General features: G+C 44.7%; 1 pseudogene; it reads right to left on the minus strand.

Moving 5' to 3' along the window:
- Window positions 1-1,320: 1,320 nt before the first annotated feature.
- On the minus strand, window positions 1,321-18,454 carry LOC131277161 (zinc finger protein ZFP2-like; annotated as a pseudogene).
- Window positions 18,455-25,288: the final 6,834 nt, after the last annotated feature.

Consider the following 25,288-nt stretch of genomic DNA (forward strand, 5'->3'; position numbering starts at 1 on the left):
TTATACACACCTGAGCAGAGTCTCAGAGACAAAGTAGATACAACCCAAGGTATTGGTTCTTTTGAGGGCTAAAGAGACCCACAGGTTTTATGGTCATGGCAGATGGAGTTCACTGCCATGTCAGTTGGCTCTTCTCTGAAGTTGGTGTTTCTGCATGATGGAGCTGGACTCAGATGTGATCTCTTTTCACAAGCCTTTCCTGCTACTTTACTGGAATTGTAGTTGGTGCTAGGGTTTAAGATATATCTAGGGGATCTGAATCTCTGGACTGACAATATGATAGCCAGGCCCTGAGCCTCAACAGACTTCAGCTCCTACATTCTGTTTTATTGGCATTACTCCACTCAGCTAACATGGAGTTGAAGAATGTCAACCACCACACCATGGAGCCTAGAGTGCCTACAACTGAAAGCAGGAGGATTGCGTCCAGTATCCATGTGGAATCTAAGTCCCCTCTTGACATAGATGTGGAATGGACACAACCAAGCCAAGGTCCACAGGAAGGAGGAATACAGTAAGGATTAGAGTGAACTTAATGATATTCTATTCATGAACTATTGTGGTTAGTAATTGAGAAAATGTGGCATTGGTGTGGAAAAAATGGCCATGATGGCTGCTGGGTGCGGGGACTGGGAGGAGGAGATGAGACGTAGAGGCATTTTCAGGACTTGGAGTTGTCCTGGGTGGTGCTGCAGGGACAATTACTGGACATTGCATGTCCTCCCATGGCCCACTGGATGGAACGTGGGAGAGTGTGGGCTATGGTGTGGACCATTGGCCATGGGGTGCAGCGATGCCCAGAGATGTACTCACCAAATGAAAATGGATGTGTCATGATGATGAAGGAGAGTGTTGCTGTCAGGGGAGTGGTGGGGTGGGGGAGGTGGGGATGAATGGGGACCTCATATTTTTTGAATGTAATATTTTTTTAAAATATGAATAAAAAATAAATAAAAATAAAAATAAAAAACAAAAGAGATGCCTTGAAAGGGATTAGGTATCAGTGAAGGCCTTGCCACTTTCCTCACATTTATAGGGTCTCTCGCTGTTGTGGATCCTGCGATGCTGGGTCAGGTGCGAGCTGCGGCCATAGGCCTTCCCGCACTAGCAGCACAAATAGGGCCTCTCGCCAGTGTGGATGAGTGCATGTTGGCTCAGGCACATGCTCTTGCCAAAGGCCTTGCTGCACTCACTGCAGGCATATGGCTTCTCCCCAGTGTAGGTCCTCAGGTGCTGGCTCAGGGACGAGCTCTTGCTGAAGGCCTTGCCACACTCAGGACAGCCATAGTGAGTCCTCAAGTGCTTGGGGAGTGAAGAGCTCTAGCTGAAGGCCTTGCCACACTGGCCGCACTTGTATGGCCTTTCACCTGTGTGGGTCCGTTGGTGGTCAATGAGGGACGAGCTCCGACTGAAGGCTTTCCCACATGCCTGGCACTCATACAGCTTCTCCCTGGTGTGAATGCGAATGTGCTCGGTCAGGTGGATGCCCTGGCTGAAGGCTTTGCCACATTCCTTACAGCAGAAGGGCTTCTCCCCAGTGTAAATGGCCTGGTGGTGAATGAGTGAGGAGCTCTAGCTGAAGGTCCTCCCACACTTGCGGCATTTGAAAGGTCTCTCTCCTGTGTGGAACCTCAGGTGCTTTATCAGGGAGGAGCTCTGGCTGAAGGCCATCCCGCACTCATGGCAGGCATAGGGTCTCTCTCAAGGATGAATCCTTTTGTGCTGCACAAGTCCCGACAGGCCACTGAAGCCTTTTCCACAGTCGGGGCACTTATAGGGTCTCTCCCCTGTATGGATCAGGATATGGCAAGTGAGGGAGGAGGCATCTTTAAAGGCCTTCCCACACTCCCGGCACTCGTAGGGCCTCTCACCTGTGTGGATCCTGCGATGCTGCATCAGGTGTGTGCTGCGGCCAAAGGTCTTACCGCACTCACCACACATGTAAGGCCTCTCACCAGTGTGGATGCCCGCATGCTGGCTCAGGTGTGTGCTCTTGCTTAAGGTCCTGCCACACTGGCCACATGCATAGGGCTTCTCCCCGGTATGGGTCCTCAGGTGATCAATGAGTGAGGAGCTCTGGCTGAAAGCTTTCTCACACTCACTGCACTTAAAGGGTCTCTCTCCTCTGTGAGCTCTCTGATGCTTTGTAAGAGAGGAGCCCAGGCAGAAGGCTTTCCCACATTCCTTACATACAAAGGGCTTTTCTCCATTGTGAATTCCCTGATGCCCAATAAAGGCTAAATGGGCATGGAAGGATGTCCCCCCGTCACCACATGGCCAAGGTCTCTTTTCTACACAGAAACCCTGCTGAGGAATCAGGTCTAGATCTGGTGTCAGACTCTCTACACGTATGTCACCAGTTAAGAGGCTTTCTCCTGTAGGAATTCTTTTTGGTAACAAGGATTGACTGCAGACTGAAACTTCCCTCAAAAGCACCACATGCACAGGCAGCTCCCTCCCCAGAGCTTCTCCTGTAAGATATTGCAACCTATGCCAAATGTCTCTCTAATTGGCCCTCACATTCCCAAGCTTCATGCAACATCAAGTCCCAGGGATCATTCCCTGTCAGTCTTTCTATTATGGCTCCTTGGAATGAGCCTTCTTCAGAAATGTCCTGTCGGCAAGGTGATTCCTTAGCCTCAGTTCTGGTTCCCCAATCTGAAAGAAAATACAAAAGTGGGAGTTGGGCCAGGGCTGTGTAATGGAAAACAGCACCTCTCAGGCAGGCCTGGTGTTAAAAGTGCTGGGTCAGCTGGGGAGTTTGCCAAGGGAATGAGAATGGGGAGAGGTAGACAGGCAGGGAGATGAGTCAGTAACACAAGTTGTGCATGAGAAAGGAATGCCAAAGAGAGCCTGGTCAGTCCAGAGGGCATCTGGGAAAGAAAGTCTTAGGAGAATGTGGTAAACAAGCTAAAGATAATAAGGAACAATGGAAGATGACCCAAGACTCATCCAGGAGAGGAGAGGTTCTCCTGCAGTACATCTTATTTGCTTGAATTATTTATTGGCTTCTTGATGGGGTTCCTTGCCAAAGGTCTCTTCTTATCCCAATCAGTCTTACATATTGTCAAGGTAAGAAACCAAGAACTCAGGAGCACAGGTATACTTTCATCTCTTATTCTAGTTCATAGTTTTCTTTGTCTGAAAAAATGAGTGTATAGGAAGCAGAGAGACGCTGACTTTGCTGACAAAGATTTTGGAAAATGGCTTATAATACCAGAATGGAGAACTCTTGGCAAATGACAAAGAACTTATCTCAATATGACTGTTAAAATATGTTTGAAAAGAGATTCATCAAACTGATCAAAAATTGAAATTTGAAGGTAAGCAAGAAATAAAAACTACTAGTAAACCAACACTAAGTTGGGCAAGCCATGTGACATTGGAGAAACTGCAGAGTTGTTTTCAAGTTACAAGATGGGAGAAGCAGCTCAAGATTGATGTTAAATCTTCAGCTGCATATATATTAAATACATAAAGTAAGGAGAGTGTGATTTGGAGCTGTATGTACCCCCCAGAAAACATGTTCTAAAGCTTAGTCCATTCCTGTGGGTGTGAACCCATTGTAAGTAGGGCCTACGTGGGTAAGTATAAAATCCAGGCTTATAGATAACATCAGGTCCCCAAATAAAGATATGTTCAAATCCTAAACCCCTGTCCTGTGGTTCCATTTGTAAATAGGATACTTGAAGACAATATTAAATAAGGTGAGGCAAAACTGAATCAGGTTGGGCCTTAATCCGATATGACTGAAGACCTTATAAGCAGAATGAATTTTGACATAGCAGTAGGAGACAAAAGGTAACATATCCATAGGAAGGAGGTAGAAACTGAGGTACACATTGCCAGCAAGCTGCCACCAGACAGCTACAGAAAGCATGATACTGCTGACATCTTGATTTTGGACTCCTAGCCACCAAAACCATGAGAAAATAAATTCTTATCATTTAAAACAACTAGTCTGTAATATTTATTAGAGCAGCCCTGGCAAACTAAGACAGCCAATGTAACTATCCTTTGGTTTGCAACTCCACTTTTCATTTCTTACGTGATTTGAAAGATGGATGCATAAAAATAATTATAAGTCTCTGTGATTAGGAATACAAATTACAAAGAGGTAACAGGTAACAAAAACAACTTTAAGCTTAAGAATTGAGGGGTATAGGAACAGAGCTTTTGTATGCTGTTGAAAATAAGTTGGTATCAGTTCAAGTTAAGATGGTTATAGATTTACAATGTTAAAAGTAATTTCCAGAGTAACCATAAAGAAAATATCTTAAAAATATACACAAAAGGCAATAGAAGGTTCTCAAAAATGGCTTATTACAAAATATTAAATAAATGCAAAAGAAGGCAGTAATGGAGGCCATGAGGGACAAAAAAGTATAAGACATACAAAAAATAAATACCTTATTGGTAGAAATCCTTCCTTATCAGTAAAAAGCTTAAATGTAAATGGATTAAACTGTCCAGATAAACATCAGGGATTGGAAAAATGCATTAAAAAGTATGATCCAACTATATGCTGTCTACAAGAGACTCACTTTGGATCCAAAGACACAAATAGATCACAAGACTAAGGAAAGGGGGAAAATATGCCATACAAATAATAACCGAAAGAGATATGGGTGGCTACACTAATACCAAACAAAATATGCTTTAAATCAAAACTGTTAAAAGGGACATTATACAAAGTAATAAAATATAAATTAAAAAGATTGCTTCATCAAGAAGCTATAACAATTATAAACATATATGTACCTAACAACAGAGCCCCAAATTATAAGAAGCAAACACTGACAGAAGTGAAGAGAGAATAGAAAGTTTTACAATAATAGTTGGAGCTGGCAGAAGAAAATGTCAATGAACTTGAAGATGACATTGAAATCATTCTGTCTGAGGAACAGAAAGAAAAAAGAATGAAGAAAAGTAAACAGAGCCTGAGGAAACTGAGGGACACCATCAAGCATACCAATATACACATTGTGGAATTTGCAGGAGAAGAAAAGAAAGAAAGTGGCAGAGAGGATATTCAAAGAAATGATGGCTGACACCTTCCCAAATTTAATGAAAGACATGAATACACATATCCAAGATGCCCAATGAACTCCCAACAGATAAACCCAAATAGATCCTCACCATGACATATTATAATCAAAATGTAGAATGAAAAAGATAAAGAGAGAATTCTTAAAAGCCACAAGAGGGAAGCAACAAGTCATGTATAAGGGAACATCAATAAGATTAAGTTTTCTCACCAGAAATCATGGAGGCAAGAGAGAGTGAGATGACATATTTAAAGTGCTGAAAGCAAAAAAATGCCAACCAAGAATTCTATATCTGTCCCACCCCCAAAACAAGGAGTATATTCAACTGCAAGCAAAACAATTCCTTTCTTCTGCCCCATGAATATCTAAATCCCTTCTCATCCTGAAGCAGTCAGAGAGGACATTGTCCCAAATCCCTCCAGACTGAGGAATGAACAAATATAAGGGGGAGTGTAACCACAAACCAAAGCAGATTTATTTTTATTGTAGTTATTATCTTTTATTAATGGAGTAACTTGTAAAATTTATATTAAAGAAGTAATAATTAAGATTTTAAAAGGAATTCTATATTTAGCAAAAATGCCTATCAAAAATGGAGGGAGAGATTAAGACATTCCCAGATTTTAAAAAAAAAGTAATACTCAGTGAACTGGAAGATAACACAATTGAAATAATTCAGTATGAGAAGCAGAAGGAAGGAAGAATGAAGAAAATTGAACAAAGCCTGAAGAACCTATGGGACATCAACTAGTGTACCAATTTATCCACTGTGGGAGCTGAAGGAGGACAGGAGAGAAAGGGGCTGAAAAAATATGCAAAGTTATAATGGCTGACCACTTTATCAAATTTAATGAAAAACAGGAATATACACATTCAAGATAATCGATTCCAAACAGGATAAACTCAAACAAATCTACACTGTGGCATATTATAATGAAACTGCTGAATGCCAAAGATAAAGAAAGAAGCCCCAAGGTATAAGCAACATGTCATGTATAAGGGAGCCTCGATAAGATTAAGTGCCAGTTTCTCATTGAGAACCATGGAGGTAAGAAGACAGTAGGAGGACATATTTAAAGTACTGAAAGCAAAAAATTGCCAACCAAGAATTTTTTATCCAGAAAAACTGTCTTTCAAAAATGAGGGAGAGATTAAACCATTCCCAGATAAACAAAAGCTGGTGTTCATCACCACTAGACTGGCCCCTACAAGAATTCTAAAGGGAGTTCTGCAGTTTGAAAAGAAAGGGTAATCAAAAATAGTTTGAAGCCACATGAAGAGATAAAAAATCTCCAGTAAAGGTAACCACATGATTAAATATAAATGTCAATACTATTGTACTTCTGGTTTGTAACTCCACTTTTACTTACTATACATCTAATAGCCAAATGTATCAAATGTAATGGCAAATCAGTGGCTTGGGGCTCAAAATGTTTAAATAAATTATTTCAAAATAAGATTTTTGAAAAATGTGCTGAAACTATTTTCTTTTTGTTAATACAATAAATGTATGCAATTAGTGGAATGCTGTATGATCACTTTTCATGCCCAAAGTTGACTAAACCAAGGAGGAATTTTTGTTTGGTGGATAAAAGTGTACATAAATTTCTTTAATAAATTTTTTAATTATATGCATTTTTTTAAGAAAAAGAATGAACTACAGTGGTACTGGCCCTTAATGTAAAGGTTCTCTACCAGCAAAATGACTACCCAGAGTGAGAAATGGGTAGAGCAAAGGCTGGAGCCCTAGCAACTGTGTATTGCCCCTGCCTGTGCCAGTAGTAGATCCATGGGGTGCTGCACATGGGACACCTCCCTCCAAGTGAGACAAAGGATCCAGACTGCTTTCCTGGAGCAAACTGGAGAACAGAGCTGCCTGATTTGGAGCCAGATCAACCCCAGCATGACCTGGGGTCTGTCATTTAACCTCTCTGGGCTTTAGTTGCATCATCTTTAAAGTTAAAAAAAAAAAAAAAGGAAATGTTAAGTTATAACAATACTAATCAAGAATGATGCAACATATTTCAGAGAAAAAGGGAGAACTCGAAGAGGGTAGTTCAAATATTCATTTATCTGGCCTCTGCTTTCTTAAAGACTAAGTATTGTGTCTCAAAGAGATTAGTTACACTTACCAAAATTCATCTATCAGAGAGTCTTTCTGAAGAGATGCATAAGTTAGCAATGTGACTGCTCATTTTTATTAAAACACTTGCAATCATATTGATCCCTTAGATCTAAACAAATCAAAACATCAATTGGATGATATTACTGGAATGAACAACAACCAAACAACACAAAAGAATAATGTTGCATATAATATGAAACTTTAGGGACGTGGATTTGGCTCAATGGATAGAGCATCTGCCTACCACATGGGAGGTCCAAGGTTCAAACCCAGGGCCTCCTGACCCATGTGGTGAAGTTGGCCCATGCGCAGTGCTGATGAGCACAAGGAGTGCCACACCATACAGGGTTGTCCCCCACGTAGGGGAGCCCAATGTGCAAGCAGTGTGCCCCGTAAGGAGAGCTGCCCCATGTGAAAAAAAGTGTAGCTTGCTCAGGAATGGGGCCGCACACACAGAGAGCTGAAGCAGCAAGATGACGCAACAAAAAGAGACACAGATTCCCAGTGCCACTGACAAGAATACAAGTGGACAGAGAAGAACACACAGGGAATAGACACAGAGAGCAAACAACTGGGGGGTGGAGAGAGGAGAGAAATAAATGAAAAATAAATCTTTAAAAAAATATATGAAATTTTAAACAGCAATCCTACTCTAACAATTGATCTTATTACATATGTGACATGGGATGGTGGCTGTCAGATGATACTAGGAGGACTTGGAAATCAGCATTGGAATTGTAATGGCTTTTCACAAAATACTTATTTAAAAGTGTTGAATAAACCTAAATCATATTTGCTCTTGATACATTTCCCTCTCCTCATGAAATGGGGACAACTCTATGGATCTTACAGGGCTGATAGCTTCAAAGAAGTCTCACCTGCAATCATTTAGGGGTCAGCACACATCATTGTTTGTATGGGACAGTCCTGGTTTACTCCAGTTATCCCAGAGTCCCATGTGGTTTAGCCTTTTAGCATTCTCAAAAGTTTCCTGGTTTGGACAATAAATTCTATGGTTACTCTCAGTGGAGCTATCACATAGATGATGGTCAAATACATGTTTGGGAAAACTAAGACTCACCATGATGCCTATTGCTGGGTGGGTAGCAAGTTAGGCTAAAAGCCCATTACCAGAAAAAGTCCTCTTACTGCCAGAACCCACACCACCATGAGACAGGGGCAGAGGTGGGTTCGTGGGCTGCCTTACTCCTCAGGACCAGGTGCCTCCCTACCACTCTCCTTCTGTATCCTGCAAAATTTCCAGCTCCTTGCAAGTACATCATCACACTCTCCCACTCGCTACCCCGATTAGTTGTAATCATCTTCCAACACCTTCACCTCTTCCCCTGTCACTCCTCTCTCATTAATGGAAGGCTGCAGCCCCTGGCACCCTGTATTTCTCCCCACCTCTACGCTTGCTGTTATTTTTTTATAATTTCATCATTTACGTGTGTGCTCTTTCCTCACCAGTCCTCTCAGTTCCCTGACTATCTCAGTCGAACTGCCTTCCCCTGCAGCTCACTTCAGCCATGCACCCTCTATGCCACACTCTGGCACCCAGCCTCAGCATCTCAACAGCTGCAGCCCCTCCAAGCATTCTGGCCATGATGTCCAGTCTTTTTGCTTACTGACATTGGTACTGCTGTCCAACAACCCTTTAGCCCCAAAGGTTCTCCAGTCCATCGAACCAACCTTTTATACCATCCACACCCCAGCACACATACACACACATGAGTGCACACACATCCTCAGTCACTCACTTCCACCACACACCCTCATTTCCCTGTATACCTGGTTAGATGCTGTGGCCCAGCACCATAACTACTTCCTGGCCGACACTGTAGTTCCCTTGTCCTCTCTTCCTCCAGAGCCCCTGACAAGCCTTCCACCTCCCTGGTATTTTACTCCTTGTCGCTCTCCCCAAAATCACTCTTTCACACCACCTCTTCTCAAACTTCCAACCTCCTTGCAATCAGCCAAGAACACACCATCCTTCCAGCATCAACTCTACCCACTGCCTGTATCTGGGCTCCCGTTCTCTTCCCTGGCCCGGAGACAATGGATGAACTGTCCCTGTCCTAACTAAGGCTAACATGTCCCCTTGTCCCACTGCCACCCCTCCCACCTCCTTTTTTTTTCTTTTTTTTTTCCAAATTCTATTCAATTTATTCATTTTTTAAAAAATATTACATTCAAAAAATATGAGGTCCCCATTCACCCCCACCACCCCCACCCCACCACTCCCCTCACAGTAACACTCTCCCCCATCATCATGACACATCCATTACATCTGGAGAGTTCAACTCTGGGCATCGCTGCACTCCATGTCCCGTGGTCCACACTATGGCCCACACTCTCCCACGTTCCATCCAGTGCCTCCCACCTCCTAAAGGCCCATGCTCATGCCAACGTCCCCACCCTCTCCCTTTGCAGCATCTCTCTCTCTCTCTCTCTCTCTCTCTCTCTCTCTCTCTCTCTCTCTAAGTCTGCCCTCAACTCACAAGCTTGCCCTTTATCTCTGAGCCTTAGAAGTCTCTCCTTTGTCTCACAGTGATGGAGATGATAGCCAGGACTAGGACGCATTCATTTTGTCCCACAAGTAAGATGACTATTTTATCTTTGTAATAGATTTCAAGCACTCCAGAAGTAGGAGTAAAATATGAAAGTAGGTCACAATCCCTCCTCTGACCCCTCACATGGCAGTCCTCCCCTTGGCAGTAACTGCTGTCAGTGATGATAATCTGTCATGCTCCACTGAAGTGCCTTCAAGGATTTGGTACACATTCTCAGACTCATTTGCCCTGGGAGGAGAGGCAGTGGGACTTGCCTTAGGCCAGTCAGCATCGAACATCAGAGAGCATGGGATTTACTTGAGTTTACTAAATATCACTGACTTGCATGCTTTAAAAAGGTGAATTTCATGGAATGTGAATTTTATCTCAAATATAAAAAAGATAATCCATAAAAACATCCAATAAATCAACTCAAAGCAAAATAATAATTTTTTTAGGAGGTACCAGGTATCGAACCTGGGACCTTGTACAGGGAAGCAGGCATTCAACCACTTGAGCTACATCAGCTCCCCAATAATAATTTTTTAAGGTGGTGAGATTATGGGTGGTTTTCAATTCATTTCAAGTGATTTGTAAGGTTATTTCATCTTTTAAGGGAGAAAGTTGTAATTCCACCCTATTTCAAATAGGAAGAAAAGGATTCACTTTGGGTGCCTGCTGAAGCCTGCTGGGCTTTTGTGCTCTGTGCTGGGGGTAGACAGATATAGGCAAAGGTAATGCCAGTCTTGGGGATAGCGTGGAAGGTGGAGCCATTGAGTCATGAGCAATGGCAGTGTCAGGAGACCCATCTCCTACCCTAAGAACACAGGGCCTAAGGGACAGACACAGAAGGCTTCTAGTACAAGTCAGAGGCCTTCCAGGAATCTCTCTCTCTCATTTACCCACATATCATCCATCACCAAATTCTGTCCATTTGCCTTCCAGTTATCTTCCAAATCCACCCATTCTCTCCATCTCCACAGCTACACCCTGAGGTTCAGGAACCAGCATCTTGAGTCGAAGCTACTTGCTGCCTTAGCCTCTTGCCTCTTCTATCCATCTTCACCAAAGCAGTCACAGAGCTCCTTTACAGACTAGCTGCACTTCTATCATGTCCCTTTCTGAAAATATACCAAGCAGGCTTCCCATCACCCCTGGCCCCTGAGTGCCCATGAGACCTCACCTTATGTCACTCTCCTCTACTCACTCAGCTTCAGCCCCCCAGACCTCTCAGATCTGATCTGAAATTCCATCTCATGGGAACACTCTTCCTCTTCAGATGGTTGACACCGTCCCGTTCCTTGGGTCTCCACTGCAGTATCACTGCCTTAGCAGGTGAAGTAGAAAGGGTAATTTGTTCACAAGTTCCCCCTTCCCTCCCTGCTCTTGCCACTCTTCCCTGTAGGTGGAACTGACTTCCATGTCCCACTGACTTTGGGCTCTGGCCTGTGACTTGCACTGGCCAATGAAATGTGAGGGGACATAAGGTACACCATGTCCAGCCAGAAGCTTGACTGTGCCTGCAAGGTTTCACTCGTCCTCTTCTGCCCCTGCCCCGTACCATCAGGAGCCCCTGACCACTGAGGTAACCAATGCTCTTTCCTTCTGGGACCCTCAATGAGAAGATGTGCCGAGTAGACCTGAACCCATCCCAGCAGCCCAATGCAGAGCCACCACAACTGACAACCGACCCAAAGGCCTGTGAGTGAGAAAGTGAGCTGTTGTAAACCACTGAGGTTTGGCAGCTGTTTGTTATGAAGCAGTATTGCAGCAAAAGCTAACAAATACCTTGGAGGGGAAATACCATATTCAAAATCAGAGAATTCAGTGAAAGTCTAGATTGGTGAACACTGAGATACGCAGCTCCATTTCCCATATGGCTTCTAGGAAAATATCTCCCAGGAAGAAGATGAAAGGATTTTTCTATGGAAAACTGTAAACAAGAAACAGAAACTAGCCATAAAGAAAAGACATGTCAACACTAGCCATCATTCAAGAAAGCCAGTTCACCCCCTTGTCATCCCATAACAAAGCCCTCCAATGAGTAGGGTTCCCCACTCTCTTATACAAACACAGAGCTTCCCATCAGTTACAATCCATTTTTAAGGCCCTTTCTCTTACTTTTTATGAGAACTGTAGAAAACTATTCAATTTGAAGTGGAGGAAAAGTGAAAAAGCTCTCTGGGTTTGTGAAAGGGAATCTGGTGGGCAGCTTGAGGCGGAGGCATCCCCATCTCAGAAGCACTCCCATATTGCTCAGTCACCACTGCCTCTCCCCAAGTTCATGCCAACACGGCCTTTGGTCTGGACCCCTTGCTTCCAATCCCTCTCCCCTCACACACGCTTTGCCTTCTTCCTGAGCCCACACAGTGGACAGGAGGCTTGTTCTAAAATGATCAGGTCAGAACTTTCTGGGAGCTTCCAGAATCCTCACTTGTTCTACTCCAGATGAGACGCAGGGGCCAATCTCGGGGTTGCACACTTGCTTCCTGGGCTTGAGGCTCACTTTCTTCCAAGCCTCCTGAGACTGGGGCTCCTTCTCAACCTTCCGTCACCTTCCACAAGGGGCCTTTGGGAACCACCCAGTCTATAATAAACCTCCCCCAAAGCTTACTTTGCATCTTTGCACCTTAACATTTACCATAAGTTGTGACTGTATAGATTTCTCCTCCTCCTTGAGCTACTGTTTCCCATCCACGTTGAGGTACCCTGCAGCAAGCTCTCTCGCTCCCTGCTGAAATTCCAGCACCTGGCACAGGGCCTGGCCTAGAGGAGGCCCTCCATGAATAATACTGAGGGAATGAGGACAGTGGCCCCAGTGATGGGAGAAAAGTGCATGATGCAGAGACTTGTGAGAGGACAGCTTGACGTGCCTGTGTGTGTGTGTGAGGTGTGTATGGGGCTTCTGTACAGATGTAATCGGGTGTTTCCCTGCCTTGATGCCAAGTCCTCTATTTCACTGAGAAGTGTTTCTCCCCTGCTGGCTCCACGCTAGCCTCGCCTCACATCACCCAGTTGATGGGTGCCACTAAGACAGAGAGGGAACGTGTGGGCGCCTGTGTGCAGAGCAAGGGTCCTGGAGGAAGGGGCTGGGGAGGATGAAGGCAGAGGTGCGAGGAAGCTGGTCTAGGTGGAGCTTGGTCCTCTGTGGCTTCCTGGAGAGGCCCTGCTCCCACTGCCTGCTGGTCATGGACACCCCAAGCCCTCCACCTCCGACACAAGGAGGGGTCCACCGGCCTGTGGGGCTAGGGGCAGCCTGCAAGGGCGCCTTGCCCAGATGCAGCTGCAGCTGAGCGGGATGGTGGGGAACTGCCCGCTCGGCTAGGACGGCTAGGGCCGTGGTGAGCACCACCTACCCCCACCCCCAGAACTGGAAGAAGAGAGAAATGGAAGCCTCTGTCTCCCCACACCCCAGGGGGTGGGTGTGCATAAGTTAGCCGCGGGGCAGCCACTCAGAGCCAAAGTTCCTTCCAGAACTATTGGAAACTTGGAGACATGGCCTGAGGCTGCGAGGCCCCGGCTCCCAGCTGTCCAGCTGGGGTTCCTGGAGGGGGGAGCTGGCCCTCCTAGTCTCAGATGGGTGGGGGGCTGTTCTGGGGGGCGTCACCTGGCAAGGGTGAGGGCCTCAACGGAGATGTGCTTGGCTATGGGTCAAAGCAGCACCCTCTTGGGAACACCAAGGGCAGCTCTAGAAGACAGGAGAACCTTGAGATTTATTTAAATTTGTTTATATTGTTGAATTTATCATTTTTCCTCTGTAGCTTCTACCATTGTTTTTAAGCTCAGAACATCCTTTCTGAGCCAGAAGTGATGTAAGACTTCTCCAGTATTTTGTTCTAATATTTGCTTTTACATATAGCCTTCAATCCTTTCTGGAGTATAGGATGTGTGAAGGCTCTCTACTGACTTTTTCTCCAAACAGCCAAATGTTCTGGTCCCCCAGTGATGACCACAGTCGCCCTCATTTATGTGGCATGTATGTGTGTGTATATCGCACACATGGTCTGCTTCTGCTCCACTGGTCTGTGTCTTTGACTATTCTAGAGTCTAAAGTCATACCTTGTAACATTGGTAGGAATGTGAAATTTTGACAGCAAATGAGCCACATGCAGAGCACAGGAAGAAGGAGCTTTAAATACCCAGCTTATTGTGAAGACAACCTTCGGTTTCCCTAGTGATACTAAACAAGTTCTAGTTGCCCTTAATAAATAGATTTCAGTTTTTGCATGATATTTTGGAAGGGAACTTAACCTCAGCAAGGAATTAGAAACTCATGCATCTGCCCACCCCACTCCCCAGTGCTAGTCAAGGCATCCATGCACGACCCCAAGGTGTGCAGCAACCAACATTTACCATCTAGCCTGGCCCCCTGGTGACAACGTCCAATCAGTACAGCATCATCCCTAAAAGGCCTGTTTGTCTTTTTGTTTTTCTCTCTTTATTTTTTTTTAAATGTTACATTCAAAAAATATAAGAGGTCCTCATATACCCCTTACTTCCATCACCCCACTCCTCCCACATCAACAACCTCTTTCATCATCGTGGGACATTCATTGCATTTGGTGAATACATTTTGGAGTGCTGCTGCACCACATGGATAGTGATTTACATTGTAGTTTACACTCTCCCCCAGTCCACCCAGCGGGCCATGGCAGGACATACAATGTCCAGCATCTGTCCCTGCAGCACCACCCAGAACAACTCCAAGTCCTGAAAATACCCCCACATCATATCTCTACTTCCCTCTCCCTACCATCAGCAGCTACCATGGCCACTTTTTCCACATTTCCTAAAATTTCTTCCATTACTAATCACATTAGTTCCATAGTAGAATATCAGTAAGTTCAGTCCAATCCATACTCTATTCCTTCATCCTGTGGGCCCTGCAATGGTAATGTCTACTCCACCTCTATATCAAGAGAGAGCTTAGATTCCACATAGATGATGGGTGCAATTCTCCTGCTTGCAGTTGTAGGCACTCTTGGCAGCTGTTGGGTGGCAGCTGTTGGGCAGACACAGGCAGCAAAGGGGAGAGGAAACGGCACCAGAAGTGTCCCAGCAGCAGGTAGAGCCATTGGAGGGCAGCAAAGTCCACACTCCAGAGAAGCAGCAGGGGGTTACCTGCAGTGTCCAGTGAGGCCCAGCGGCGCAGAAGAAGAAGGGTGAGGGGTTTAATCAGGACCTCTGGGGGGAGGGGAAGCATCTGAGTTCATGTTTGAGGGAATTAGTCAAATTAAGGAGACAAGGTTTGCATCAATCAGAAGACATGGGACCAAGAAGGAATTCCTGACTTCAATGGCAGTAAGCAGGCATGATTTCAGAAGGAAAAGATAAAACTTGTGAAATGGGAAAAGGAAGAATAAACATGGGGACAAGATCTAAGGAACAATTAAGGATGGGCTCCCGAATGAGAGCAGAAGGGCATGCTTCTAAAGAGGAAACTAGAAGGAGCAGGAGAGTCAAGACCAAGTCCAAGTTAAAGGTCTACAGCCCCTGTTATGAAAAAGGGACCATACAGGGGGGGGAAAATCACAAGAAATGCCAGTAAGCATTTGAAAAAAAGTTGAACTGTTTAAAAGCAAAAAAATTAAATTAATTTTTTTCCCTTTTCCAATTGACAGGGATTTTGCAAAACAATGCTACATGTCATTATGGTATGGTGAGATAGCTACTCCCCTACATAGCTGTAAAAATGCACGTTGGAAGAAAGGATTTTGGTAAGCAATTTCTAATCTGAATCAAACACCTTGAAAATGTCTGTCCCCTCTGACCAAGTAAAGTCTGGAATTTATTCTCAAGGGAAATAAGAGAACAAGGCAGAGATTTAAGCACAAAGATGTCCAGCACATTGTGAGTAGTCATTGTGAAAAGGTGGACATTAAAATGGCCAACAACAGGGAAATGAGCAAATAAATAATATGGCTAGGTGATGAAATACTCCATAGCCAATGAAGAGCATGATTTTGAAGAATTTTTAATGACACATGAAAATGGTTATGATATGAAATTGAGCAATAATCAGTATACTAAATGAGATATAAGTGCATGGCTTAATGTCAGTGCTATGTTCTATAAGGATATGTACACATATACATGAATGGAAAAATACTGGAAGGAAACACATGAAAACATGAAGAGTACGTTTCTGTAATGAGTGATTTTATTTGCTTCTTTGTACTTTTCTGTATTTTAAATTATTTCTGCACACAATGCATCATACCTTTAGAATTAAAATGAACCCCACTGAGGACAGACAGCATTTAAAAACTAGGAGAAGGCATTCCAGTGTTCTCCAGCCCTTACCCTTGGGAACATGTCAGATTTCAGCCGCTGTGCCAAGCTTCCCAGCACCTTGTGTACAGGGAGCCAGGTGAAAGCTTTGCCCCAGGGATGAATGGCTTGACATCAGCCGTGGACAACAGGGAGGGAAAGGGACAGGGGCACAGGGCATGGCGGCCATTGAGGAACCATAAAGAGAAACAGGAAACCACAGACATCTGAATGCTTTGTCTAAGACATGGGGGTAGCAGGGGATGCTCCTGGATGCACACAGAAGCTAATGGATGAGGTATGGCAGGCATGTATGCATCACCTGTGCAAACTGGCAAGCGAAGGCACCTTGGCTTAAATGTAGCTTTGAGGATCTGAAACCAAACTGCCCAGGTTTGCCTCCTGGCTCAGCCACTTACTTGCTGTATAAGCCTAGGAAAAAATTACTTGACCTCTCAGGGCCTCCATTTCCTCATCTGTAAAATGATGATGGTATCTGCCACCTAAGGCTTTTCCGAAGATTAACTGGGCTATATTTTAAGAGCACACATAACATTGCTTGCCTGGAACACTATACAGGCTATAACAGTGTCTGCTGGCAGAGTGACATAGGCCAACCCAAACACAAATAGTAAATGCTGAGAGGCTCAATTCCGAAGTGTAGGAAAGTTTCCATCTACCAGGGAGGCCCAGACAAAGCAGAGACAATAAGTGAGAGACTTAGGTGAAGGTAAGGAGGTTAAAGGGAACCCCCATCCCAATATCACAAATCTCCTTAAGAGGACTGGGGCATTTTCAGACAATTTTGCCAATTAATTTTTAGAAGACCAACTAAACTTTCAATGGCCCAGGACTGCTGTGAGTTTAAAGGAAACCCTGCCTTTTCAATGCCTTGCACTGCACCATTTGACCCATCCTCTCCTAGGGATGTATCCTGACCAGTTTGCAAAAATGTCCTGCAAGGTTGTTCATCTCAGTGTCGCTGAGCATCATGGAAACCTGGCAACCACCCAAATAACTATTAACAGTGGAGTGGGTACATGGAATAGGATATGCTGTTCCAGTGGAATACCTTGCAGTCACTAAAGAGAATGAATATGTGCCTATATTCACCGATATGGATGGCAGTTAGAGAATGGCAGCTTGGATGTCAAAGTCTCCACAGTTCCACATGGGACCAGGCAGAGACATACTGGAAAGAATATCACATGAAGGTCGCTGGTGATTGTGTCTGGGTGGTGGGATTTCAGGACATTTGTGTTTTCTTCCTAATACATCTATATATTTTTTTTAAATTTCTAGAATGAGCATGTATTATCTTTGTAAAGCAAATCTAATCAGGTTTTTAAAAATCTATTTGTTAAATGAATGGACGAATGAATGTCTTAAAAGAAAACACAAAACACAACACATAGCTCTGTTTCTCTCCCTCTTCCCACACCTTTCTATGGGGTTATGCTTCTATGAAGGAGACTGCAATTGGGAACGTCCTATTTATCATGATGGATGCTAAATGTGGGTAGGTACCAAGGCCAGCAATAAGCCCACACAACATTTAGAGTACTGAAAAAATTCAGTTTGCCCCTCCAAACAGGAATTGCAAAACCTGCTTCTATCCAGGGCCTCCAAATGGTCAGTTTCGACTCTTTCAGTTAATTGATCATGTATATATGCCTCCCACAGGTGATATGAAAGACACAGACAACAGCTCTCCCCACCAGCACTTGAAAGAGGCCATTCTAGGACATAAACTTACCCTGACAGAAGCTGCAGGGCCCTTCTCTTTCCAGCCTCCACGGTTCTTCTGCTCACTCCGACTGGGAGATCATGTCTGCTTTGGAAATTGGAATCCCTGTTTTTTGGAAAAGAAAGGAGACTTGGCTAGTTGTACAAAGAGTTTCTCCACAGGGCTCAAGAGGATTTCTAAAGAAGAGTTGGAGGCTGTGAGGAGGATGGGTGGGCCCACAGTGGTGGGAAACACTCTCAGCTGCAAGGAGCACAGGTTTGCATGACCCTCCCTGAGAGAAGATTGAGAATCCCTGGCCATCTATGATGGAGTCTTTGAGAAAATCTCTGGCCTAAAAGATCAGAGAAACCAAAGCCTCGAGAGCATCTAAGTAGGTTTATCAACAACTCCATTTGACACTGTGCTTTCAACTGGAAGAAAATGGAAACCATCTGTTTCTGGCTCCTGAAGAAAGAGAAATCTGACCCCTGGCTCTCCAGCCAAGTTCAGAGGCTCCAGGGGAAGGAATGTTGTCCTTTCCCATAGTGACCAGGGTTCTGTACTCCACTAGCATCCCATCCTTACCTACATCCCTCTGAGCAGGGTCCAAGGACACCCACTCATCCTGGCAGAAGCCTATGGGTACATCCAGAATAGTCACAGCCTCAAAAAAAGACCCAAACCATTCCTACTTACCTTGAGCATCCTTGGGGAAGGTTGGGGATGGCAGCATTGCAGGAAGAGGAGAAGATGGGCAGGAAGCAGTTCCAGCAGCATCCCCAGGCCCTCTGCATCAAGCCTGGTGCCTGGAGATCTCAGCTATGTGCTTTCCTCAGAGTAGATACATCTCTGCTCTTGAGAAGAAACTCATTTCATCAGGAAGAAAAGAGGTTGACAAGATTCCAGTGATCCCCCATATGCAGGGCATAATGGAGGTGGGAACCTCTCTCACAGTGACAGGGAACAACTTAATTTTCCCCTCAGTCTATATGGAGAAGTACTCCCCAACCCCAGCCCCCTATTCCAGCCCCATCTCTCTGCCTGCCCGTTAATTGATTGTCATGGGAATCATTAAAACTATTTGAGAATGAAATCCCTGCATAAAAATTCAAGTGGCCAATCTTCTGGGAAAGACCATATGCCCTGCTGGCTAAAGGGAGAGAGGTGAAGATGGGGGTGGTGAGGCTGGAAGTGTAAGGGGAGGCTTTCTAGGGGGGTGGCCTTTAAAGGAGGCTATCCTGGGAGTCTTCTTGTTGTTCAAATGTGGCCTCTCTCTAAGCCAAACTCAGCATATAAATGCATTACTTTCCCCACCCCACCTCCCAGCGTGTGACATGACTCCCCGGGGATGAGCTTCCTGGGCACTGAGACATTGCTACCAAGTACCAACTAGCGATGCAACTGGAAAAAGACCTTGACTAAAAGGGGGAGAGGATAAAATGAATTTATATGGCTAAGAGATATCAAAGTGAGTCAGGAGGTCATCCCAGAGGTTGTATTTATGCACCATCTCCATAGGATCCCATTGACTATTACGGTAAATACTGCCTCAAATACTGGGACTACTGAGGGCTCTGAGACATCTAGACACTATAGGCAGGGCTGACAGCTCAGAAGTTTGGTGTCCTTCCAGTGGGCCCTACTTTGAAATGTATGCTCCCCAGTGTGACAGAGTTGGACTCATTTGTGGTTTCCCTACACATGACTCTTCTGCCCATTCTATTTGAACCTATAGTTAGTATTAGAGTTCATAGGTTTATGTCCAAGAGACTTAAATCTTTTGGCTTTGCATATGCCACTCAGGAACTGAATCCCAACAGAGTTGTAATACCTACTCTCCAGTTCATTGGACTCACCCAGGACAACTAACAAAGCCATGATGGACAATGACCATCCCAAGGAACAGGGAGTCTATAACTTCAAGCAAGATAGTCCCATCCAACACAACCAATCCAATGTCCACATAGAAGAGGTGGCATTGGATTGGGAAAAGTGGACATGGTGGCTGATGGGTATGGGGAAAGGCAGGAAGAGATGAGAGGTGGAGGCGTCTTTGGGACATGGAGATGCCCTGGATGGTGCTTCAGAGGCAATCACCGGACATTGTAAATCCTCACAGGGCCCACTGGATGGAATGGGGGAGAGTATGGGCCATGATGTGGACCATTGACTATGAGGTGCAGAGGTGCCCAAAGATGTACTTACCAAATCCAATGGATGTGTCATGATGATGGGAACGAGTGTTGCTGTGGGGGGAGAGGTGGGGTGGGGGGGTGGGGTTGACTGGGACCTCACATATATATTTTTAATGTAATATTATTACAAAGTCAATAAAAAAAAAAAGATAGTCCCATCCATCTGCCCCATGGGATCTAAGCTCTGTCTCAATTAGAAGCAGAGTGGAATCACCGTCCCAGAATCCTCAGGATTGGGGAATGAACAATGGACTAGAGTAGATTTACTTATTCTATTATAGACTTATCGTTATTCTAGCAATAGAAGAACTTATCATTGATGTGCGAGCAGTGGCCTCCAGAGGTTCTGAGGGGAGGGAGAGGGAAAAACAGGTGTAATATGTGGGCATTTTTGGGACATTGGAATTTTCCTGGATGGCGGTGCCTTGACAGATACAGGCTATTATATATCTTGTCATAACTTACAAAATTGTACAGGAGAGAGTTTAAACTATAATGTAAACTATAATCCACACTTAGTGGCAATGCTTCAATATGGGCTCATCAATTGTAACAAATGTACCACGCTAATAAAAGATGTTGTTAATGTGGGAAAGTGTGGGAAGGGTAGGGAGAGGGGCATATAGGAATCCCCTATATTTTTTATGTAGCATTTATGTAATCTATGTATCATTTTTTTTAAGTTATAAGTAAAAAAATATATGAAGTAGGCTAAGACTTGACTAGGACAGTGAAAGTAGGAATACAGAGGGCCTCCTAGTGCTTCCCACCATTGGCCCCTGGTTCCTGAAGTTTTTTTTTTTCAACTTTCTTCTTTTTTATTTTTTCTCTCTATTTTTTTTAATGTTACAGTCAAAAAATATAAGAGGTCCCCACATACCCCCCACCCCCCTTACCCCACTCCTCCCAAATCAACAATCTCTTTCACCATCGTGGGACATTCATTGCATTTGGTGAATACATTTTGGAGCACTGCTGCACCACATGGATAGTGGTTTACACTGTAGTTTACACTCTCCCCCAGTCCACCCCATGGACCATGGCAGGACATACAATGCCCAGCATCTGTCCCTGCAGTACCACCCAGGACAACTCCAAGTCCTGAAAATACGCCCACATCATATCTCTTCTTCCCTCTCCCTACCATCAGCAGCTACTTTCTCCTGAAGTCTTTACTGCAGACGTTCACACCCCTTCAACTCCAGTGCTTTGCAGGGAGGCATTCCATCTCTTCACCTTCAGCTAGCTTTCTACTGGATGACTGTAACTATCTTGTAACTGGTCTTCCTGCATCAAATCTCACCCTCTACCTCTCCATTTTCTACACTGCCACCAGGGTGCCCTTTCTGAAATGCAAACCTATGCACAACAGACTTCTGTTCAAAACCTTGTGCAGTCACTTGCTTGTGGGATGAAGTCAAATTCCTGAAAGTGGCATTGTAGACTTTTCCCAATTGAATCTGACCTGCCTGTTTGGCCTCCCCATTCCTGTTCTCAAATACCATGCTCCCAGAAAACCACCCTTTTCTATGGTCCCTAAGAATATTATGCTCTTTTATGTCTGTCTCCATGCATTTGCACTTGCCTTCAAACATGTCCAAGTTCAAAGGCAATTACCATCTGGTCCTAAAAATGCCCCCACTGTCTCCTCAGGGATTTAACATATCTAGACCCTCTTAACTGCACACATAAGTTTAAAAGGAGACTATAATGACAAAAACAAATGTGCAAATGGCCAAAGACTAGAAGAAAATGCACACATTTGAAATAAACTGTGTTCAGTGATAGGGTTACAGTGATTTCTTTTTTTTTCTACAACGTGTTGCTATAACATATGTTTTTAGTAATTAAAAAAAAAGACAAGAAATAATGTTCCAAATGACAGCAAGGCTTAAGGAAAATAATCCACTTTCTGGACAATTATTCAAGTGAAAGATCAGAATTGGCCAGGTTTCCCACAGATGCTGTCATGGAGAAGAGGCCTGAGGAACTAGTAGGATCAGGAGGCAGAGAGAAGTGGCTGCAGAGTGAGGTCATGGGCAGCACCACCTTACAAAGGCTGGAATAAGCAGCCTATATAAAGGGGTTTGGGGGCCAGAACGGGTGACTCTGAGGTATAGACAAATGGACAGAAGTGAGACAACTCCTAGGCAAGATAGCACCCTGACAACTTGGTACCTAATATGGCCAAATGTGGGTTTGTATCTGAGAACATTCCAAAGTTACCAGTGAATTTCCAAGGAACCATTATTCCTTTGGGACCAGCAGAAGTTCCTAGGGGTAATGGGAGGAAGGAAGGGAATTAAATTAGCATTTGTTCAGTGCCTACATGCGCTATGGTCGGAAGTTTCCAGATATTGGCTGTTAAACCTTCACGAAAACCCTGTGAGGCATATGCCACTTAATATATCATTTTATGAAGTAAACACATTCCAAGCCATTCTAGAACTTACATAGCACACAGTCTACAAGTGTTAGAGCTAGCGGATGCCTATGTATACTTCTGAACATCCTAGAAGGAGGCAAATGCAAACTGATAAAATTTCTACATGGTATAACTGGGCAGACGAGCATGCCAGGGTTCAGTGAGCCCAGTACCACACAGGCAAATGGTGGCACTCGGTCCCTGTACCCCCAAAAACCAGTACAGAGGAGTGAATAAACCAGTCCCCAAAAGGAAAGATGAGGCTGTTGATCTGAGGTTGATACTGGCTAATTTTCCCACCATATTCTAAGTAGGATTGACAAAGCCATTTTATACAATGGGATAATAAGGACGAAACAAGCTGATGCTCTGACTGGCCCCTAAAATGCAGCCGAACTCCACTTATCCTGAGATGTGTGGAAAAGCTATTTTGAACATTGACATAAACTGCAAAGTTTGAAAATGGACCTAAAATGATTGGAACTAAACTTCTTTTTTTTATTATTTTTTAATTCATTTTTTTAAAATATTACATTCAAAAAATATGAGGTCCCATTCAACCCCACCGCCCCCACCCCACCACTCCCCCCACAGCAACACTCTCTCCCATCATCATGACACATCCATTGCATTTGGTAAGTCCATCTCTGGGCATCGCTGCACCTCATAGTTAATGGTCCACATCATAGCCCACACTCTCCCATGTTCCATCCAGTGGGCCCTGGGAGGATCTACAATGTCTGGTAATTGTCCCTGAAGCACCACCCAGGACAACTCCAAGTCCCAAAAACGCCTCCACATCTCATCTCTTCCTCCCATTTCCCGCACCCAGCAGCCACCATGGCCACTTTTCCCACACAAATGCCACATTTTCTCTGTGGACCTTGGATTGGTTGTGTCCATTGCACATCTATGTCAAGTGGGGGCTTAGATTCCACATGGATACTGGATGCAATCCTCCTGCTTTCAGTTGTAGGCACTCTAGGCTCCATGGTGTGGTGGCTGACATTCTTCAACTCCATGTTAGCTGAGTGGGGTAAGTCCAATAAATCAGTGTGTAGGAGCTGAAGTCTGTTGAGGCTCAGGGCCTGCCTATCATATTGTCAGTCCAGAGATTCAAATCCCCTAGATATATCTTAAGCCCCAGCACCAACTACAATTCCAGTAAAGTAGCATGAAAGTCTTGTGAAAAGAGATCACATCTGTGTCCAGCTCCTTCATGCAGAAACACCAGCTCCAAAGAAGGGCCAACTGACATGGCAGTGAATCCCATCTGCCATGACCATAGAACCTGTGGGTCTCTTTAGCCCTCAAAAGGACCAATACCTGGGGTTGTATCTACTTTATCTGTCTCTGAGACTCTGCTCAGGTGTGCATAAGGGCAATCCTTCTGACAACCTCCAGACTCTTTTTTAGAGACTCATAGCCATATAAACTCATTTATCCTTTCCATTTCCCCCTTACATTAGGTCAAACAGCATTTTAAACTCCTCTTATTATATGTAGACAGGGATATTCTGCTGGTCCGCGTTGAACCTTTAATTCAAGGTCATTTTCTAGTTGCATCATCAGCTGGTACTTGGTAGTGATCCCTTGGTGCAAGGGAGGCTCATCCCCAGGTGTCATGTCCCACACTGGGGGGAATGCATTGCATTTACATGCTGATAAACTCCTTCTTTATTGTGGCTCACATGATAGTAAAAGACAAAACTCTATTCTGCATGTTTTTCTTGAGTCTAGTGAAACAACTGGCTTCACAACCAGAGAGTAAGCACCTATTTCCTTGGGTTTGCCACACAGGCCCCATTACTAGGCTTCAGAAAACCCTCTAGGAGTCATTACCTGACCAGGAACAAGTAGGGCTTCTTGTTCTTTTTTCATTCACACATGGGAATGGTGCTACAAATAATTAGATCTTTGAAACCTTCGCCCTGTGTAAAAGAATGGACTCTTGGAGGGTTTCCTGTGGCCCACTATTGAAGAAATGCAGAGACTGAAATTCCACCAGAGCGATTCCCATTCTCAACTTTTCCCTTCTTCCCAAAGCCAGCATAAGTTGCAGGGAAGCTGAGAGCCAAGTGCATACATGCCATCTGGGTTCCCTCTTAAGCATGGAACCATGCCCTCTATCCCAGCACACCCTCTCCTCAAAAAGGCGGGTTCATTTCTGTCCCCAAGCCTTTGCCTGTCATTTCCAAGTCACCAAATCCAGGTAGAAAGGAACCCAGGTTCCATTTCTCCTTCTTTTGATCCCCAGAGCACTTGCTGGCAATATTTCTGATACGGGCAGTCAATTGTGAGGTTCCCTGTGATCTTCGCATTTCGTGTTCATGTCTTGTCCCTCCCACCTCAGTCAGAAGCTAAGCACCTCGCTGCCTGGGACTGAGTCACAGAATTGGCATCACAGAAAACTCTGAGTGATCAAATGCTGGTGGAGAGTAGAAAACTGCAGAAGGGTATCCTGTGGGTTCCATCTTCCTCCAAGAGGCAGTATCCTCAGGGATTTGAGGTGCAAACCCCTGGTAAGAAATGGCTTGGCAGAGCCTCTACAGTACAGAAGGGCAGACATCTCCCTCTGAAAGTGGAGGGAGCATTTGGGAAGGAAAGAGGAACCCCAGCTCACCTCCAAACAGACTGGACACCCATCAGCCTTGCCCTCTTCTTCTGCATTATCCTTTGGGGGAATAGCAGAGTCCTGGGAAAGAAGAGCTGGGGACAGAGGATGAAGCCGGGAGAGACTCTGGCCCTGTCCTGCAGCAAGGATGCTAAGCTAGAAACATCCTCCCCGACAGAGTACTCCTCACTTGTGAAATGGCACGAACCTCCCGAGCACCCTCTTCACAGCCACTGGAACTCAAAATGAGGTAAAAGCCATGGCAGTTCTAGGTCACCGGGAAGCCAGAATGAGAAGGAGTGACTGGCAGCCAGGGTGGCAGCTACACCCTGT

This window comes from Dasypus novemcinctus, chromosome X (genome assembly GCF_030445035.2).
Source record: "Dasypus novemcinctus isolate mDasNov1 chromosome X, mDasNov1.1.hap2, whole genome shotgun sequence".
NCBI lineage: Eukaryota > Metazoa > Chordata > Mammalia > Cingulata > Dasypodidae > Dasypus > Dasypus novemcinctus.